Source organism: Bubalus kerabau, unplaced genomic scaffold (assembly GCF_029407905.1).
Source record: "Bubalus kerabau isolate K-KA32 ecotype Philippines breed swamp buffalo unplaced genomic scaffold, PCC_UOA_SB_1v2 scaffold_50, whole genome shotgun sequence".
In the NCBI taxonomy this organism is placed as follows: Eukaryota; Metazoa; Chordata; class Mammalia; order Artiodactyla; family Bovidae; genus Bubalus; species Bubalus kerabau.
Genome location: NW_026577904.1, coordinates 2045496 through 2059683, shown reverse-complemented (window position 1 = coordinate 2059683; position 14188 = coordinate 2045496). Strand labels below are relative to the sequence as shown.

The window sequence follows — 14188 nt, the reverse complement described above, 5'->3', positions numbered from 1 at the left end:
CCGGCTTCGAGCGACCCGCCTCACCTGGGCGAGTCGTCGCCCCCGACGCCTCCTGCAGTCCAGGGTCCGCCGAGGCCGCCTGGTGTGCACCTCCAACTCCCCTCGTTTGCTATGTTGCCTTTTGGAGACAAAACAAGGTACTTCCTTCAGCACTGCCCCAGTCTTTCCCAGTTTTCCCGGGGGGCGCGGTGGGGCCGGGTGCTGTGCTGGGTGGTGGCACCCGGGTCACACTGGCTGGGAGATGCTTTATTGAAAATGCGTTCTTTGACATTTTTGTCTTCCTTTACATTCCTGCAGATGTAATATTTTTGAAATCTTAGTTAACTGAGTCTTTTTAACTCCCGTTTCTCCCAGCGAACGTTCAGGGTTGCTATCGGTTTGATGACTTTGGGGGTTTTTAACAGAGGCGAAGGTTTCGGGACAAACCTTATCTCTTCTGTTTAATTACTCCGCCTTCCTTTTAAAATCCTCTTCTCCGTCGCTTTCGTCTTCTATCACAGTATTTAATCTGGAGTGACCAGAGGATAAACCCTGAATAAAAGTGGTTTCTTTCCGAAGGGCACTTTTCTGCGCGTTTGGGGTGAGCACCAAGACCTTCTAGGCCTGGAATGATCCATTGCTGGAGGCCGACAGTTTCTAGAGGTCGCCTCCTCCGAGGCTGTCTGTCCCCGGATTCCTTTCACCGTTTGCACACTTCCACCCTTAATGAATTACAGCGCAGAAGAGACTGGACAGGAGAACTGGGCTGATCTTTTAAGTGTGTGGGGGGATGTTCTTTAGAGATGTGCCTTAGGCATATTATTAAGAACGAACGAAAGTATTTATTTAAAAATCAGCGTTGATGTCCTTTTCTTTGTTTTCTCTCCTCTCCCTTTAAAAACACAAACTTGGGCGTGTTTGGCGGTAGCTTTTAACTCATACATAAGAACACTTCACTTTGGGAACCTGCCAAAACTTGAAGAGTAATATTTTTTTCCTAATAAATGAATTAAGTTACATTTCTTTTCCCATTTTTTTTTTCCTCCGAAGTAGCATAGGATTAAAATCTCAATTCTCAAAATTACACTACTTAGTGTAAAATTTAGATCATCTGGAGTTTTTATATTACAATTGATGTTGAGAGTAGGTTGAACACATTCTGTGATGTGTGTGTGTGTATATCTAATCTTGAGAGAAGAGTTTATGTTGAGTAGAAGTTGGAAAACGAAAGTGAAGATATTCAAGAATAGTGCAGGCCCTCAGCTTTAGGAATTATAAAGTGCTGAAAGTTGTCAGTGTGAAGAATATAATCTGAGTCTTGTGTGTAGCCATAATTTTTTCTAGAAACAATATTCCAGTTTGGGCTTATATTTGATAGCGTTAACTGGAGACTTAAAATTTTAAGAATGAGAGGTTGGACATAAAAATGCCAACCTGCTAAACACCGTGTGATTCACACGGTTGTGGTAAACTCTTATTGCCGACACTAACTTTACAGCTAAGTTGTGTGTGTGTGTGTGTGTGTGTTTAACAAGAAGCTCGTGTTCTAGATTCCCTGGAGAAGGGAAAGGCTACCCACCCCAGTATTCTGGCCTGGGGAATTCCATGGACTGTGTAGTCGATGGGGTCGCAAAGAGTCGGACAGGACTGAGCGACTTCACTAACACACTGACAGCTGTGAGGCTACTGAAAGTTCACAGGATTTCCTCAGTGGCTCAGTGCTAAAGAACCCACCTGCCAATGCCGGAGACGTGGGTTCGATCCCTGGGTGGGGAAGATCCGCTGGTGAAGGAAATGGCAACCCACTCTAGTATTCTTGCTTGGGAAATCCCATGGACAGAGGAGCCTGGAGGGCTACAGCCCGTGGGGCTGCAAGAGTTGGACACAACTTAGCAACAACTCAACAACCTAAGGTTACTGAACATGCTTAGTCTAAAAGCAGTTAATATTTTAAAAACAAGCATCTTCCAGAGTATCTTCAAATACTTTTAAAAGAAACTAAATCAGGAACCCTAGATTCTATTACTCAAGTTTCTACTAAACAGATACTGGGTTAATAGACAGGAAGCCTAGCATGATGCAGTCCATGGCGTTGCAAAGAGTCAGACACAACTGAGAGGCTGAACCACAAAAACCAGATACTGAACAGACTATATAATTACTCTGGACCTCATTTTCTTCATCTCTAAGCTTGTCCCGCTAAGTTATTGTCACTTTCTCTCTAAAATTCCATTTGACTCTAGCTTTAGAAATTTGCATAAGTATTTCTGATTTTAGCATCCTAATATGGAATACAGGCCTGTTTATGACATATATTTTCATATTTATCTTTTATTAATTCTAATTGCTAGGTTATGCAGTCTGCTTGAATTTTCTTCAGAAATAAATCTTAATTTATACTTCTCCCTGTCCAAAAAACCTTCAAAACACATTAGAAAGATGTCACCAAATTGTGAATAAAAGTCAACTCAAGTAACTGAAAACAAGTTTTTAAAAAACTTTTTGTAAGGATAAGAGTGTATGCTTTAGATAAGATGGAGTCAACATCAAACCAAGCACCCAAAAGTTAATGTGAAAGGAGTTCCACCAGAGCTTCTAGAATCACGTGGTATCGTGATAAACAAGAAACAGAACAGGCCCAGAGTTAAGCAGCTTTGACCAATACCAGAATATACTACATGCTTGCCACCTTGGATTCTGTACTACCATTTCATTCTTCCTCCACATCAGTCATCAAAACTCAATTCTTTTTTCAAAACAGCTTGCTCTGATGTACATCTTCTTATTTAAGCTCTGGCATCCACTTTGTCCAAGAATTCAAGCTCCTAGGCTGGCATTACTAAAATCACCATCACAGTTTACTGCTTTTCAAAGAGTGATTTAAGAACTTGCATCAGAATCATTTGGGATTCTGGTTAAAACAAGTTATCTCTTAGATTCCATAAAAAAGACCAGCACTATCCAGTATACATAGAATGCAAGTTACATACGTTATTGTAAAATGTTCTGATAGGTTAAAAGCCTAAAAAGAAAAAAAAAAGTGAAATTATTTTAATGTTTTATTTAACCCAATGCACATATAGTATCATTGCAATAAGTAATCAATTAAAGACATATCAATATACTTTACAGGGCTTCCCTGGTGGCTCAGAAGGTAAATAGCCAGCCTGCAATGTGGGAGACCCAGATAGGATCCCTGGGTCGGGAAGATTGCCTGGAGAAAGAAATGGTAACTCACTCTAGTATTCTTGCCCGGAAAATCCCATGGACTGAGGAGTCTGGTGGGCTACAGTCCATGGGCCCCAAAGAGTTGGACACGACTGAACACCTAACTAAATATATATATATATATACACACACACACACACACACACACACACATATACATTTGTTACATGTATATATATATATATATATATTTTTGTTTCTCATACTAAGACTTCAAAATCTGGTACCTTATTCTTGTAGCATATCTCAATTCAAACCAGCATATTTCAAGTTCTTAAGTCACATGAACTTAAGTTCTTAAGAACACAAAGAAAGTACTAACAAATACTTCCTCTATAGATGGAAACCTCATATATTTCACCAGCCTTCTAGAATTCCCAAATTATATTGATACTAATGATTACTTGTATCTTCAAAAAATTTACAAACTATAGTATTGTGAAACTGAAGGATGTCTTTCCTGAAGTGCTAAGCTGTAAGCTCCTTAGAAAGAGAGACAATTTCTACACGGAGAAAGGTGGGCATCACGCTCTACCAGCATGGCTCTAACCCAAAATCCTGGTGGCAGAAATGAAAAGGAGGTGATTTAAAGACACACAAACACACTTGTACCACAGAGACTAAAAGATGTAAGGAAAGTATTACTGGATCAAGTCAGCTTATTACCTATATACCTGTTTCACTCTTCAAACTGATTCAATTCTGATATATAACACTGCGTATAGGCAGAGTTCTAAGATGGCCCCCCAAATTTGTGGTCTCTAGGGAACATATCCTATATAATCCCTCCCCTTGAGTGTGGCCAGACATGTATTTATGAGGCAAAATCATTTTGAAGATTCAGTTCAGTTCAGTCCCTCAGTCGTGTCCAACTCTTTGCGACCCCATGAATCGCAGCATGCCAGGCCTCCCTGTCCATCACCAACTCCCGGAGTTCACTCAAACTCATGTCCATCGAGTCGGTGATGCCATCCAGCCATCTCATCCTCTGTCGTCCCCTTCTCCTCCTCCCGCTAATCCCTCCCAGCATCAGAGTCTTTTCCAATGAGTCAACTCTTCGCATGAGGTGGCCAAAGTACTGGAGTTTCAGCTTTAGCATCATTCCTTCCAAAGAAATCCCAGGGCTGATCTCCTTGCAGTCCAAGGGACTCTCAAGAGTCTTCTCCAACACCCTAGTTCAAAAGCATCAATTCTTCAGCGCTCAGCTTTCTTCACAGTCCAACTCTCACATCCATACATGACTACTGGAAAAACCATAGCCTTGACTAGATGAACCTTTGTTAGCAAAGTAATGTCTCTGCTTTTCAACATGCTATCTAGGTTGGTCATAACTTTCCTTCCAAGGAGTAAACGTCTTTTAATTTCATGGCTGCACTCACCATCTTCGGTGATTTTGGAGCTCCCCCAAAATAAAGTCTGACACTGTTTTCACTGTTTCCCCGTCTATTTCCCATGAAGTGATGGGACCAGATGCCATGATCTTCGTTTTCTGAATGTTGAGTTTTAAGCCAACTTTTTCACTCTCCTCTTTCACTTTCATCAAGAGGCTTTTTAGATCCTCTTCACTTTCTGCCTTAAGGGTGGTGTCATCTGCATATCTGAGGTTATTGATATTTCTCCCGGCAATCTTGATTCCAGCTTGTGCTTCTTCCAGCCCAGCGTTTCTCATGATGTACTCTGCATGTAAGTTAAATAAGCAGGGTGACAATATACAGCCTTGATGTACTCCTTTTCCTATTTGGAACCAGTCTGTTGTTCCACGTCCAGTTCTAACTGTTGCTTCCTGACCTGTATACAGGTTTCGCAAGAGGCAGGTCAGGTGGTCTGGGATTCCCATCTCTTGAAGAATTTTCCACAGTTTATTGTGAGCCACACAGTCAAAGGCTTTGGCATAGTCAATAAAGCAGAAATAGATGTTTTTCTGGAACTCTCTTGCTTTTTCCATGATCCAGCGGATGTTGGCAATTTGATCTCTGGTTCCTCTGCCTTTTCTAAACCCAACTTGAACATCTGGAAGTTCACGGTTCATGTATTGCTGAAGCCTGGCTTGGAGAATTTTGAGCATTACTTTATTAGCGTGTGAGATGAGTGCAATTTTGTGGTAGTTTGAAGATTAGGTTTAACAAAGAGGAAATCACCCGCCTGCGTCTGACTTAATTATATGAGCTGTTAAAAAGGACCTCCTTGGAAAGAGAGAGAGTGGAAGTGTGACAAGGGCTCAAGACTGGCCTCTGGCCAACAGCTAGCAACCCAATGAGGACCTCAATTTAAGAACAAAGAAGTTCAGGTGAGATCTCTCATGCAGCCAGGTGCCTTTACTTCAAACTTACCAGGCTACATAGAGCACCCAGCCATGCCATGCCCAGACTCTCGATCTAAGGACTGAGATAATAAATGGGTGTTGCTGTTTTTGTTTTTAAATCACTAATGTGTCACACACTAATTTGTTACACATCAATAGAAAACTAATACACTCAGGCACTTTCTCATATAATTAAATAACTACATCTGGGCAGGTTTCTCAGACTTCATTTCACAAATAATTTCTCCACCTGCTGTAGGAATACAATTGCTTCACAACTGACATGACAGTAGTAGTGCACTATCTGCTTAATTGGGTTTCCCTGGTGGCTCAGTGGTCAAGAATCCGCCTGCCAATGCAGGAGAAGCCGGTTGGATTCCTGGGTGGGGGAAGACCCCCTGGAGGAGGAAATGGAAACCTACTCCAGCATTATTGCGGGGAGAGGCCCATGGACACAAGAGCCTGGCAGGCTACAAGTCCATGAGGTCGCAAAAGAGGCAGACACCACTTAGCGACTAAACAACATCTGCTTAATACTTCTCATAGAAACATTCAAAGCCACTGGATTTGAGTCAAAATTCCCTGAGAAGCTCTTCAGTGTTGACGAGCCTTTTTGGTAAGAGAACTTTATTCCCTGACCATCTGTCTAGGGGTGGTGGGGTACACAGAGTAGAGGCTGGACTATCAGACGCAGATTTTTGCTGCCCCCAGGCTCCGCCTAGCAGCGGGGTCGGGGGTAGACTCGAGCTGAGCCAGGACGAGGGAAAGAAAAAGGGATTCCGTTCGTCCCTTTCATCCCTAGCCCAATTTCTCAGGAAAACACCACGCCGGCACAGTAATATCTCTAAAACCTTGTCTGCGGCACGCAGCTGCTTTGAAACTGAAAGTGTTAGGCGCTCAGTCGCGTCCGACTCTGTGACCCCATCGGCTGCAGCCTGCCAGGCTCCTCTGCCCATGAAATTCCCCGGGGAAGAATCCTGAAGTGCTTTGCCATTCCCTTCTCCAGGGAATCCTCCCAACCTAGGGATCGTGCATTGCAGGTCTCCGGCATTGCAGAGTCCTCACCGTCTGAGCCACTGGGGAAGCAAACTCCCAGAGCACCTAGCAAATTCCGACCGCTGACTAAGGATCACTGGGGCCACTCAGGGTGGCGGACAGTTCATAAAACTTTCAAAGAATCTCCCAAACTCGGGAATTGTGCTCCTAGGTCGCTCTGTCCGCAGACCCAGAGAGCGGCCACTAAAACCTGGACCTACCGTCTTCCCCTCTAGCCGCCAGCCCGCCAGCCAGCCCACAACTACAGCAGGAACCCGGCCAGGTGTCACCGCCCGGGAACGGCGCCGCCACGCCTCCCCACTGCGCCTGCGCGAACCGCCGCTTCCGGCAGGGGCTTAGAGAACCGGCCGGACACCGCCGCGCAGGGCGGGGGGGTCTAGAGGCATTTCGCGCCTGCGCAAAGGGCGCGACAGGCGGGGTCTAGAGGCTCTTCGCGCCTGCGCAAAGGGCACGACGGGAGGGGGCGGGGGCTAGACGCGCTCCGCGCCTGCGCAAAGGGCGCGAGGGCGTCCCGCGTCGTTCCTTTTGAAACGAGTGGCGGGGAACTGCTCCCGAAGCCCCTGGCGTCGCTGTCTGCTGGGTGGAAACGCGTACCGTCATCCGTGGGCCTGGCCATGGCGCTGCAACTCTCCCGGGAGCAAGGCATCACCTTGCGCGGGAGCGCCGAGATCGTGGCCGAGTTCTGCTGTAAGTCCTCCTCGCGCGGGGCGGAGGGCGGGGAGAGCCGAGCGCAGGCCACCCGCAGGCCCGCGGCTCGGCCGGAGCGGCCCCGAATCCCGGCCCTTGTACCGCGGCCTCCGGTGCCCGCAGGAGGGCTCAGGAAGTGGGGCGGCGGGCGCCGCCTCCGCTCGTGTTGCTGCCGGCGGAGGAGGCGGCCCGGGCGCTGCAGGGGCCCGCCTTGCGGGGAGCCCCTTTGCGGGAGCGTTTCTTTCCAATGCAGAGCTCCTCCCACACCCCCCGCCCCCAACGGCGAGGGGCCTCGGGGGTGGACCGTGACGGGCTAGACCTCGGGAAGAGCTGTTCTGAGCTCGGCCAGGTGTACCTGCTGACAGAACCTGGCAAGACTGGTGAGGATAAGAGGAGGAAAGAGAGACGGGGAGAGGCCTGCCCGGGCTTGGTACCCGTCTGTCAGTTGCCTGTTTTGACACCCTCGAATCATAAAAGAGGCATCTGGACTTGTTTTACAATGACATGAAATTTGGCACTGGTAGATTAGTGCAGTTTGGCATTTTTCTTCTGTTGCCACATAAATGCAGCTATCACTTAGACGCAAGATTTTAAGGATTTTTTTTAATGCCACTTTGTACCCACTCGGCTTTCAGCAAAACACATACACGTGTTTAGACATTTATAACTTTACAGTATTAATGAAACCATAGCCCCATCTACATATGCTTTATTTCCCCTGAACTTACAACGTGACGATGACTTTAATATTTCTTATGTTTTCAGCATTTGGCATCAACAGTATTTTATATCAGCGTGGCATATATCCATCGGAAACCTTTACTCGGGTGCAGAAATATGGACTCACCTTGCTTGTAACTACTGATCCTGAGCTCATAAAATACCTAAATAATGTGGTGGATCAACTAAAAGATATTTTATGGTTGGACACAGTTTTGAGTTTTGCAGGCCTTAATGTTATTAAGATCCTCGGGGCTTCCCAGGTGACTCAGTGGTAAAGAATCCACCTGCCAATGGAGGAGACACAGAAAACCCAGGTTCCATCCTGAGTCTGGAAGATCCCCTTGAAGAGGAAATGCCAACTGACTCCAGTATTCTTGTCGGGATAATCCCATGGACAGAGGAGCCGGGTGGGTTACAGTCCATTGGGTTGTAAAGAGTTGGATACCAGCACACCTACGATCCACATTTTCTAGCTTCTTGGCCGTCATTTTTCAGCTCTGTACAGGGTAGTGTAAACCGCACTACCATCTCCGATACAGTTTGGGAGGGAAGCAAATAACATACAAATTGAAAGAATTCCTACCCTTCCTCCACTTTTGAGTAGGCTGAATATTTGAAGGTTCGGAATCTGATATGGCTTAACAAAACAATCTCCATCAACTCCTTCAGGGATGATAGAACACATTGGAATTTTATGTAATTATGATGGCATTCATTATCTGAGAAAAATCCACTGCATTTATTTTTGGTAGCTGCTTGGAGTCTAAAGCCATCATTATATATATTAAGATGAAGGAACTAAAATCAGATTCAACTTAGGGAACTAAACTTGAAAAAGAAGGAACTACTAAATAACAGCACTCATTGGCATTTTCTTATTTTTCACCTGTTTCCATTTGTCTTTTTTTTTTTAATCATGCCTGTGAGTCAGTAAGCCTTTTCTGTCTGCACACTCATTTTCTTCTTTTAGCTCAAGAAGTTGCAGTATTGTTGGATTAGTATGCTCCATCTATTCCTTTTATTTCTAGAATTTCTACTTGTTTCTTTTTCCTATTTCTCTCCACTTAGGATTCTCATTTCTAATTTCTCTGTGTTGTAAATTGTTTCTCCCTTTCTGCTCATTAGATCTTCCAAAATACTAGTTCTAAAAATACTACAGCCGCATTTTTTTTTTTTTTTCACTTTAAAATTCATGAATCACTTTTGTTGTTTCAACTAGCTTCATTTTCAGATTACATCATTGCGTTTTCATTAACTTCAGAGCTAAGCCACCCATAGTCATTCCTACGGCTGTACTCAGATTGTTTGCTATGGAACCTCTAGGCAACTATGGATGTATGTCTTCATCTTAATCTGAAGAAGTAGCAAGCCAGCCTTGCCTAAGTTACTGGGTTTTGGTTTGTGTCCTTTGAGACCAATAACATTTCTTGTCAGATGTATCTACACTTTCCTACTTAATTTCTCCCTTGTAGTTAAAAGGGAGGAAATGCTTTACAGGCAAAGTATTCAGTCTTTTAAATTCCACTTCTCTAGCCTTAGGAACTTTACCCTATTTCCTCTCTCTTATGTTGTCAATTTCTTTGTTTCCTTTTGGATTATTCCCATTGGTTTCATTTCCATTTTTAAGAGAGAAAAAAATCACCAACTTCCCCATATCTTCAAATGACCACTCAATCTCTTTCTCACAGGTAAGCTGGTAAAAGTTGTTCATATATGCCAGGAGTGAGCGAGGCCAACAGGCCAGATCCAGCAAGTGGCTGATTTTGTACTGCTTGCAAGCTAAGAATATTACATTTTAAAGAAGACTATGCTACGTAGGTGACCCATAGGCCTTCAATATTTCTAAAATATTTTCTATCTCTTAAAAAAAAAAAACAAAACAACCTGCCGATTCCTGAATAAAGTATTCTCAGTTTCGAAGATTGAGGGCTCAGTCTGAGGCCCTCTTAACAGTAATCTCTCTCTAGTTGACCTCCTAACATGTACATACATAATTCTAGTAACAACTTTGTATCTGACTCATGAACCAATATCTAACCAAAGCCTCTCCTAACTCTTGGCTCATATATTGAGTGACTCCCTTAATGTCTTTATGCAGCTATATACTAGACCACTTCACACTCGGTGTATTAAAAACCGAATTTAGGATCATCTCCATTTCAGTTCTCTTTCCTCTTGGTGACTGGATCAACCATCCGATTACTGATATAAATCAGAAACTTGGGAGCTATCCCTGATTCATTCCTCTTCCTTACCCTGAAGTAATCCAATAAATCTTAACAGTTTTAACCATGAAATGTCCTGAATCTGTCTACTGCTCCATCTCTACCAGTATATCTTTCTCTAAGTCTTGATTCGCTCTTGCTTGAGTTATTCATGAATTAGTGCCCTAGATCCCCTGTTTACTTCCAGTTTACTTTCTCCATCACATCCAGAAGGATAGTTTTCAAATACAACTTGAGTCACATCATACTCTGCTTCAAACACAGTAATGACCTCCTTAGTTCTTAGAGTGTAACATCTTTAATTTGGCGCTCATGACCTTGTGTGGTGTGGCCCATTATTCTTGTCAGACCAGCCTTGTTCATCCTCCCTTTCTTAAATTGCAGTTGTATTGGCCTCCTTTCAGTCCTCTGATCCAGTGATCTGTTTTGAGTCCAAGACCTATAGCTTTAGCAGGGAGAGCCCACGTGCCTCAACTAAGACCTCACACCACCAACATAAACCCATCATTTCGTGTTTTAAAACCTATACCCTCTTCCCTGTTTTGCATATGTATATTGTTGTCTCTTAGAACAAAACTCAAACCCCCTCAGTCAGAATTTCCTATTCTGTGCTTTAATTGTAGTATGTGTTGCACCATCATAGGTAACCGCTATTATGTCCTAGGAAACTGCACCATCACAGCAGTTACAGCAGTTACAATTGCACATTTATTGTTGCTGTTAGAGTAATGACATCTCCTTCACCCTTCCCTTGGATTAGGATGGAAGTACCTCATGTTCACTGTCTTAGCACCCAGTGCTATACCTGGCACAAATACTGAGAGTTTGAAATTGGGAGCTAGGCCATTGATGGGGCAAATTTTCTGCACAATTTGGAGGAGAACCAAAATAGCAGTGGGAGAAATTTGCTGAGGATAGGAAGTTGGTCGTGAGAGGAGAGTTGCTTTGTAATGCAGTAAACTAAAAGAGATGCCTTGTTTTGTGTGTTGCAGAATGGTTATACAAGTGTTCAGTTCAGAAACTGGTGGTAGTCATCTCAAATGTTGAAGGTGGAGAGGTCCTTGAAAGATGGCAGTTTGATATTGAGTTCAAAAGATGCAAAAGATGACAGGTAAGTAGGAACTACTTCCATTTTCGTATGTTTTAAAATTTATTTTCTTTACCAAATGAGTTCTAATTCTATTGAACAAGTTTCATATAAAGTACGATTTTTTTCTAGGATGTTTATTTTTTTTAATATAAATTTATTTATTTTAATTGGAGGCTAATTACTTTACAATATTGTATTGGTTTTGCCATACATCAACATGAATCCGCCATGGGTGCACACATGTTCCCCATCCTGAACCCCCCTCCCACCGCCCTCCCCGTACCATCCCTCTGGGTCATCCCAGTGCACCAGCCCCAAGCATCCTGTATCCTGCATCGAACCTAGACTGGCGATTCGTTTCTTATATGATATTATACATGTTTCAATGCCATTCTCCCAAATCATCCCACCCTCTCCCTCTCCCGCAGAGTCCAAAAGACTGTTCTATACACCTGTGTCTCTCTTGCTGTCTCGCATACAGGGTAATCGTTACCATCTTCCTAATTCCATATATATGCGTTAGTATACTGTATTGGTGTTTTCCTGGCTTACTTCACTCTGTATAATAGGCTCCAGTTTCATCCACCTCGTTAGAACTGATTCAAATGTATTCTTTTTAATGGCTGCTGCTGCTGCTGCTGCTGCTGCTGCGGCGGCATCGCGTCAGTCGTGTCCGACTCTGTGCGACCCCATAGACGGCAGCCCAACAGGCTCCCCCGTCCCCGGGATTCTCCAGGCAAGAACACTGGAGTGGGTTGCCATTTCCTTCTCCAATGCATGAAAGGGAAAAGTGAAAGTGAAGTCGCTCAGTCGTGTCCGACTCTTAGTGACCCCATGGACTGTAGCCTACCAGGCTCCTCCATCCATGGGATTTCCCAGGCAAGAGTACTGGAGTGGGGTGCCATTGCTAGGACGTTTAATTTGATCCTTAGTCTCCTGTGGCAAAGGATAGTTCACTGTCTTATATAAGACAGTGAACTTTTAACATAATTGCCTATAGAGTAAATTGGTGAATTTCACCCTTCAGTGTTTATGGTAGTATGTACCTGGTGGCCCGTTTAGTGAATTGTTTAAAGGTACTTTTAACCATCAGGGGTTATCCTAGATTCCCCAAGCCTAAGATTCAGCTCTATTGTATTTCATTGAATGCCCCAAATTTTCTAAGACACTTCATAAAAAAGTTTCCAGCCCACCTGAATGGGAAATGCTTATATGATCATGTCTAGCATAGTCCTAGGCTTGCTTACTGGTAAATTCAGAATCATTTTTCATAATGAAATGTAGTTTGCTTCTGAAGGCTTTGGTTTATTTTAGGAAATGTTTAGCTTATAAAAATAATTTGGTATTTAATGTAATATCTTATTTGAGGCAGTAGGGAATTAAGCATTACGAAAAATGCACCAACAAAATATTTTAGATATTATTTTCATTTTTTGAAAGGTGCTGTAGTTTTCCTAACTTGAAGCACTTGGCCAGTTTTCTGATTATCTGATACCAAATAACCTGATTTTAAGACCACCTCTAGAAAATGACTGGAATGATAAATGAAATAATAAAAATGCATATGCCTCTTGTGAGATATAGGCCCTAATGATATACTTATAACTTACAAAAAAAAAAAAATCCATTTTAATGTATTAATTATTTGATCTTGGAAACATTTAATCAGTCTTAACAGTGTTTTAAATAATTTGTTAACACTTAAATTGATTTGGTTTCTTCAATAGTGCACCCAGAGAAAAGTCTCAGAAAGCTATCCAAGATGAAATCCGTTCAGTGATCAGACAGATCACAGCTACAGTAACATTTCTGCCACCGTTGGAAGTTTCTTATAAGTATTCTACAACGTCACATTGACTTAAAATTTGTCAGAGAAAAGACTAAGCTACTCTTTTAAGAATTAGCCCTTTATTAAATTTTTTCTTAATTATTAATATTACATAATAAAAATGAAAAACCCATTATAAAGCAGAAGTAGTGTTATATGCATTCTAGAAATTTGGAAATTCTGAAAAGGAAAGGAATGAAAGTATTCCACAGTATTCATTCTTGAATGTCTTAATGTAATCCCGTTCATTATCTTAATTTTTTATGTATATTTTTAAGGCTAGCCATAACTGTCTTGCTTTTCGACCTTATCCGATATTTCCTGAATGCCTACTGTATGCGAGACACTGCTCTAGGCCCCAGGCTACATCAGTCACAGAGCCCAGATGTTAGCTTTCCTTCAGGTTGCCTTTATGCTGTCCTGTGTGATGGACTCCATACTTTCTGCAGATAACGGTTTTCTCTTTTAAAAAAAAGAAAACTTGAAGTTTAGCAAAAGGAGTACAATATTTTCTGTAATACAGTAAATGTCTATGGAGGAAAAGCAATTGACTAGTCATTACAGACCATGCTAAACTCTCTTTTCTAATACTCTGGGTGGTTCAAAATGTGAGAGAGACAAGGAGGGTTCTTCTATTTTGGAAAAAAATAATGTACTTTAATGATTTTATCTCCAATTTAGGTTCATTTGATCTCCTCATTTATACAGACAAAGATCTGGTTGTACCTGAAAAATGGGAAGAGTCGGGACCACAGTTCATTACCAATCCTGAGGAAGTTCGTCTTCGTTCATTTACTACTACAATTCACAAAGTAAATAGCATGGTAGCCTACAAAATTCCTGTCAATGACTGAGGATGAGATATGGACAATAACGTACTTGTAACTCTCAAATGTGGTTTTCCTACCAGGTCAACTGTAGTTGGTATGTTTTACTTCATTGGTTAATTTTTAGATGAGGAAAACTTAACATGATACCTAACTGAATCTGTGCAAAATTGTTCCGTTTTTGGTACCTATCTGACTTTCCATAGGGTTGACATTAAAGTAAAGTTACTGCGCAGATTGCAT

General features: G+C 42.6%; 1 long non-coding RNA gene and 1 pseudogene across 1 annotated transcript; one reads left to right on the top strand and one right to left on the bottom strand.

Annotated features, from left to right (window-relative positions):
• On the bottom strand, positions 1-6897 carry LOC129640869 (uncharacterized). The gene is made up of 4 exons (XR_008709007.1): positions 6766-6897; positions 2970-3001; positions 1714-1848; positions 1-508 (listed from the first exon to the last, which is right to left on the bottom strand). It is a non-coding gene; the product is annotated as an uncharacterized LOC129640869 (long non-coding RNA).
• Positions 6898-7003: 106 nt separating this feature from the next.
• LOC129640867 (mitotic spindle assembly checkpoint protein MAD2A-like) lies at positions 7004-13162 on the top strand (annotated as a pseudogene).
• Positions 13163-14188: the final 1026 nt, after the last annotated feature.